The sequence below is a fragment of the Cynara cardunculus genome (assembly GCF_001531365.2).
Source record: "Cynara cardunculus var. scolymus isolate 2C chromosome LG 3, CcrdV1, whole genome shotgun sequence".
Classification (NCBI taxonomy): Eukaryota; Viridiplantae; Streptophyta; class Magnoliopsida; order Asterales; family Asteraceae; genus Cynara; species Cynara cardunculus.
The window spans coordinates 23,007,149-23,014,911 of record NC_037530.1 but is presented as its reverse complement, the minus strand read 5'-3'; positions in this window follow the sequence as shown (position 1 = coordinate 23,014,911).

The following is a 7,763-nucleotide window of genomic DNA, read 5'->3' as shown; positions in this document are numbered from 1 at the left end:
TATTATAGCTCTTACTATTATGTCTTTTAAGACTACAATAGATTTGAGTCCTTACTTCTTTGTGATTTGAGAACTCAAAAATATTGTTCTTATTAGAAATAATAGTATTGATGTTATTGAGAAGGGGAAAACTTGGCCTATGGCCATTGATATTGGTTAAGAGTGTTTTGGAACCATATGGTCATTTTTATGAGGAATCAGAGGGGCTCTGGTTGTTCCTTGTAAGGAACCAGAGGGGCTCTGGTTGGTCCTCATTATTGGATMWGAGGATTCTGGTTATTGATTTRAAGAATGAGCAAGTTTTTACTAAATGTACTAATTGGATCAGAGACTCTGTATCTATTGATACTAGCTTCTATGTCAATCTTATTTTTAGAAGTTTTTAAGAAAAGGATTTTATACTTAGAATCTTTTTATGAAAAACAGACCTGAGAGGCTCTGGTTGGCTTACACGTTGAACCAGAGAGGCTCTGGTTGATTATGTCTTTTGAACCAGAAGCTCTGGCTAGTACAACCAGAGGCTTTGGTCGAGGAACCAAAAGCTCTGGAAGAGAGACCAGAGGGGTTCTGGTCCTAATTATTGAAATATATTCTAAGTGTGGTTTGGAACTAGAGGCTCGATGGACCAAAACAAAATCTGATTTTATTCCACATGTTGTGAAATGATTATTTGATAAATGTTTTGGTGATCTTCACCCTGTATCACATAAAATGGAACCTCACTAGACATTCATGTCTAACCCTCATTACATGTTTTCAAAATATGTGTGCAGGTAATGATAATAAGGGAAAGAGCATTATGTGAATTACTTCCCTATGTGCTTAGCTGTTTTGGAAGCATAGATGCTAGGATGCAAGAACGTGTACTTTTGGAATTTTTGGGTTGCGTATTTTACGTTAAAGACTCTTGTATCAAGGACCTATGTGGGGGAAAACATGTATTCTCTATATAAAATATGTGTTATATGCAATGTAAGGATTGGGGGTGTTACAACACTTCTTTTAAAAATACCATCAATAACAACAATGCTAGTGTTTCTGATCCCTTTCACTCCAAAACTTCCCAAACTGTCACTTCTTTTCCCTTTTCTGATGAGTAGATTTCAGAACTCCTTGGTCTTATTGAGCAAAAACAACCACATGAAGGAGCGTCTGCTAATATGGCATGTACAGACCTTCAATCTGGTTGGATCATTGATTCTGGAGCGAATCAACACATGACTAATAATCCCAGTTTTCTTAAAAACGTTGTTGACATCTCTGAGCTTGATCTCATAGTTAGTCATCCAAATGGCACTAAAGCCAAAATAAATAAAATTGGTGATTTTAAATTGACAAATAACGTCACTTTATTTGATGTGTTGGTAGTTCCTGATTTCAATGTTAATTTGCTTTCTGTTCATAAACTTACTAAGGACAATAACGTTTTTGTTGGTTTTGACAAAACAAAATGTTATATCCAGGATTCACTAGGAAAGAGTTTAGTGGGGACTAGTAATCAGGAGGGGGGTCTCTATTATTTTGACCAAAGTTTTATGAGTGAGTCTCCTTATGCTAACACTGTTGCTAATATTTCTTCCTTACCCTCTACCCAGTTGTGGCACTCTCGTTTAGGGCATCTAGCTAATCAAGTCTTGAATTTTCTAAAAGAAAAACTAAAAATTGGTAATGATAATTGTGGTGTGTGTGAGATTTGCCATAAGACAAAACAAATTAGGGAAAGGTTTAAGTCTAGTACTCATAAAACTAAGAATCTGGGTGATTTAGTCCACCTAGATATTTGGGGTCCTTACCATATACAGAGTAGAGAAGGCTTCAAATATTTTTAACTGTTGTGGATGATTTTACAAGGGTTGTCTGGGTTTTTTTATTAAAAGGGAAATATGATGTAGAAGATAATATCATTGTTTTCTATAATATTCTTAGTACCCAATTTGAAAAAAATGTTAAAGTCTTTAGAACTGATAATGGTTCTGAGTTTATGAGTAAAAGACTGAATGATTTTTTCAAAATTAAAGGCATTTTGCACCAAACTTCCTATGCTTACACTCCACAACAGAATGGTGTTGTTGAGAGAAAACATCGCCATCTTCTTAATGTTGCTTGGGCTCTCTTATTTCAGGGAGGAGTTCCTCTCAACATGTGGAGTGAATGTATTCTCACTGCCACTTACTTAATCAATGGAACTCCCTCGTCTGTGCTTAATGGTAAGTGCCCCTACGACCTTGTCTATGGGTTTCAACCGGTCCTTTCTCATCTTAAAAACTTTGGGTGCTTATGTTTTGCTATCATTCCTAATGTGTCTGATATATTTTCTCTAAAGTCAGAAAAGTGCGTTCTTTAGGATATGCTAACTTGTAAAAAGGTTACAGACTGTTTGGTTTGGAGTCAAAGAAAATAATTGTTTCTCGTGACGTTAAGTTCTATGAGAACATATTCCCGTTTAAGATGAGGACGAATAGAGTTGATGTTCCCAATCATGATGACATTACTAGATTAAAAAATTTTCAAAACTGTTCTTCTAATGAATATGACTCTATACCCAATGATGAGCCTCGAGATAGTACTACTGAGCCTAATCTTCAAAATATACCTGGTAGCCCAACTAGAGCTGCCATTGAGGAACCTCTAGGCAGCTCAACTGAGTCCTTAAATTTGGAATCCTTAGACCAAAGTAATAATACTGAAAGAGCTACCAGATGGCATCTCGTGAGTAGCTCTGATGAGGCTGCCGGTGTCCAATCACATGATTACAATCATAGTCTCAGGTCTGAGGGTAACTCTAGTTTACCTTCTTCTAGTTCACAAACTAGAAGATCTTCTAGAGTTTTTGTTTTTCCTCATAAATTTGATGACTTTATCGTTGAAGGTAAAGTCAAATACGAGTTAGAAAAAGTGGTTAATTATTCTTTCTTATCTTCTGAGAATTTGTGTTTTGTGTCTTGTTTGAATAAATCTGTTGAACCGAAAAATTTTCATGACGCTTGTAATGATAAAAATTGGATTGAAGACATGAATAATGAAATGGAGGCCTTGCATAGGAATGGTACTTGGGTAGTCACATCTTTGCCTTCTGGTAGAAAACCTATCGGTTGCAAGTGGATTTATAAAATTAAATATAAATCCACTGGTGAAATTGAAAGATACAAGACCAGACTTGTAGCTAAAGGCTACAGTCAAAGAGAGGGCCTTGATTACGAAGAAACTTTTTCGCCAGTTGTAAAATTGGTTACTGTCAGGTGTATTATTTTCTTTAGCAGTACAAAATAGATGGAGTCTGTTTCAACTTGATGTTAATAATGCCTTTTTATATGGAGATCTAAAAGAAGAAGTTTACATGACTTTTCCAGAAGGCTATTATGATAATAATGATAAACATGTATGCAAGTTAGTTAAATCTCTATATGGTTTAAAACAGGCTCCACGCCAATGGTATGCAAAGTTGTCTTCATGTTTGCTTGAAAATGGTTTTATACAAAGCATTAATGATTATTCTTTGTACACCAAAAATGTTGACTCTGTGTTTGTTGTTTTATTAGTTTATGTGGATGACATTGTTGTTACTGGAAATTGTGTTTCTGAAGTTGAAAAGGTTAAGAATTTTTTGAAAAGTAAATTCATTATAAAGGACTTAGGAAAACTAAATTTTTTTTTGGGAATTGAAATTCTTGAATATGATAAAGGGATTTGCATGTCGCAAAGAAAATACTGCCTAGAATTACTTAATGATTTTGGATATTTAGGATCTAAACCATGCAATACTCCCATGGATATGAATCTTATTGTCACAGATTCTTCAAATGATAAAGATCCTCTATTAATCGATCATACTGGGTTTCAAAGATTAATAGGTAGGCTGATATATTTGCTTGCCACGCGACCTGATATTTTTTTTGCTGTGCATTGCTTTAGTCAGTTCATGCACTCACCTAGACAGTCTCACTTAAAGCTTGCTCTCAGAGTTCTTAGGTATTTAAAGCTTTCTCCAGGTAAGGGTGTTAGCTTTTCAAAATCTAGTAACTTCTGTCTAACAGCTTATGTTGATGCAGACTGGGGAAAATGTCTATCCTCCAGGCGTTCGGTAACAGGTTTTTGTTTGTTTTTGGGTAATTCCAAGGTCTCTTGGAAGAGTATGAAACAAAGTACTGTTTCTCGCTCTTCGGCTGAGTCTGAATATAGGGCGATGGCCTCTACTTCACACTGGGTGTTAAAATTACTTTCATACCTTAATATTCCTAGTTTGTTACCTCTTAGTCTGTACTGTGATACTATATCCGCCATTCAGATTGCAAATAATCCTGTGTTCCATGAGCGAACCAAACACATAGAGATTGATATTCATTTCATTCGTGATACAATTAGTAAAGGGGTGTTAAAAATTGAAAAAATCCTTTCCTCTGAACAATCTGCAGATATATTCACAAAAGGCTCTAGGAATCAATCATCATAAATATTTGTGTACCAAATTAAAGATGATTGATTTATTCAAAAGTCAAGATTGAGGGGGGATGTTGAAAGATATATCTAATTCTGACAATCTTTACTTTTTTGTATTATGTAAACAGTGTTAAAGTGCAAGGGCTAATATTGCAATTATCTCAAAAATCTGGACTACAACTTGATGGGTCGCGCCTCACTTTTTGGAGTTGATTGAGGGTAGCGGAGCAATATCATTAAACTTGGAGGGACTTCTTTGCAATTTCAAGAATTATATAAACCCTTTTCTTCCTTCATATTTCAACACATAGAATTCATATTTCTTCTCCACTTTAAATCTTTTAGTCTTAGCTCTCTATATTTCTCTCTAGAATAAGTTTACTGTGTATTTGTTAATCACTTTGGTTAACAAAAGTTTTAGATCTAAAGATTGTTTGTATTACTTTTCTGTTTGTAAGAGTGTTGGTATACATGAATAAAGTCGATTTATACTTTTGTTCAAGAGAGAGAGAAAGGGAGAGATGAACGAAAGAAGAAGGCCGGAGGTGGAAAGGGGAACAAAGAAGAAGGTCGTCGAAGAGGAACGGAGAAGAAGGTCGACGGGCTGGAGGTGAACAAAAGAAGGAGGCCGACTGTCGACGGTAACTCAAGGGAGATGGAAGACAAGGGTGAAAGGAAGGACTGTTGTCGGCATTGTTGGGGGATACTGAAATGGCTCTTGGAGATGTCAACAGTGGTTGTCGTTGTTGGGGAGGAAGGAAATATGACAGGGTCTCTATTTGTTCACACACAGGTGTATATATATTTTATAATAAAATATAAATATTATTATTATTATTATTATTATTGTTATTTTTATTATTATTTGTTAATAAGAAAACAACAACAAAAAAGGGATAGATTGACAAAAAAAAGGTCTCTAACTTAACTGATTAGAGTTAACTCCGTCAGGGATAGGGACCTAAAATGCAACAAAATGCCAACCACAAGGACGCTCAGCGTAATTAATTTGAAAGAGGGATCATATCGAGATTATAAGCAAACCATAGGACCTACTGTGTAATTTACTCTAATTAATTACTACAAAACAAATGTTTTTAACATATTTTAAATATTATTACTTACAAATCCTACGAAATTCCGTAAATTACCAACCACTTCCATGGCATTTCATAATCCTATTTTTGATCTCAAATCTAGAAATTTCTTCAAAACCCAAATAGGATTAATTAAAATGGAATTCAATTCCAAATCCAATTCAATCTTGCAAACCAAAGAGAACCTAAGAAAAACGGCACTCATATATTTAGAAACATAAAGAAAGAGATATTATAAACTAACTCTTTATGGAAATGAGTTAAGAGGAAAATTTCTGCGGATTTTTAGTTTTATTTACAACCTCCCATTTTTACTACAACTGAAATGATTACTTAAGTTCGAACATGTCATATGCTATGATTTTTACATAGTTAAATGGTTTTTGTTGCATTATGATCTCTAATATACATGAATATATTGAGGGTTATCATATAAAACTTGTCACATGTAAAGAAATTCATGGTTATTAGCTATATCTTCAATTTTTTTTATGGGAAACATAACTTTCAACACATGTTTTCAGCATGTGCATAAACATGGAGATATGTGAGTTACTTTGTGGTTGTAAAAACGTTTGTTACAGAATGGTTAACTGGGTATAGAATCATGTTAATTTTATTAGTGGAAGGACGAAACAAACGAGAATAAACGGTTAAAATCATTCCATGATTACGTGGGTCTTGAACCCATGGTAGGGGGGCTGTTGAATCTGTCCCGAACCTCTTTATAAGAGGCTTGAGAATACCTATCGATTGCCATATACACGACTGCTGGTTTGGTGCATTCATTACAACATGATGTTTTTTACTAAAAACGTAAAATCTAGCATTAGCATGACATAGAAAGATTTTATCAATGCATTGCATCAAATTTATAATCACCTATAAGTATTGTTGCATAAAATGTATGTGTACCACAAGTAAGAACTGAGAGATTGGTGGAGGAACTTCAGAAAACTGTGAGAAAATACTAAGTAGAAAACTTATATAAAACTTGAGATTGCGTGAGAGATTGCTTTCCTTAAGTGATATTTTGACCATAATATGCCTAAGTATCACGAATTCTACTCGAGGGTAGTATCAAATTTTTTTAGTCACAATTTTGGCATATGTAAATCATTCCCCTTTAAACATAGAGAACCATAATCGCTCTTATATTAATGCCAAGAATAACTCCCAATTAAATGAAAATGATTGTTGGAACTAAATAATTGTTAGTTACCAAAACAGATCAGTAAAAAACTTATGAAAACCCATCAGCTGATAACTAATCAGTGGGAAAACCATTAGCTGATAGTCCCTTCAGTGGCAAAACCCATCAACTGATAATATATCATAAGCAAAACCATCAACTGATGACCCCATAAGTCGTAAACCATTGGCTGTTGTCATACCGATCAGCTGATAAGACACTGACTAAACGCACAACCCTTGCTCTTTTCAAGTGAAAAAACGTATGGCCCGTGCATAACCTTTTGTTTCCAAGCATGACCCATGATATTTTTGATGACCAAAAATATACAGCACACGTACCCTCATTTGTCACTTACAAACTCGCAATACAAAGAGCTCGAATTCTAGTTAGCTTACACGATTGTGCATTCTACACCTCCTACCTCGTGTTTTAGCTTAGCTACCAACCCCATTATTTTCTTGTGGATTCAATTACCTAAAATAAACCGTTGATTTCAATAAATCACCAACAGACATGTAACAAGAATAGAGCTCTAAAGAGTGTCACACGATTTTTATAGTTTTGACAATGCTAAGAATCGTTGTAACATAAGTATTAGCTCTTATGTTTTAGTTCGCATTCATGATGTTGCAACTGCTGGTTACGTCCTTTATAACCAACATAATAAAGTTATGTTTTATCACCTCCGCAAATTTTTATCGAAGTTACTCTATATTTTGTTTTAAAATTATCAACAAAGAAACGAGCATACCACACCATTCGAGTCTCATAAAAATGGGGTGTTACACAAGATGTATTTTAATTTTAGTTTTAGAAAATAAAGTTGTGCTTAATTGTAATTTAGGAAAGGTGGTTGAAATCACCTATATATCTTTTATAGTAAAAAGAGTAATTAAATAAGAATCATTGGATTGAATAAGATGGATGAATGTCATGTGTTTTATTATAATTTTTTTGTGCTTCAAAGTCACCCAGATGTATGTGTTTGTCATGTATGTATGTGTTTGTCATGTATGTATGTATGTATGTATGTA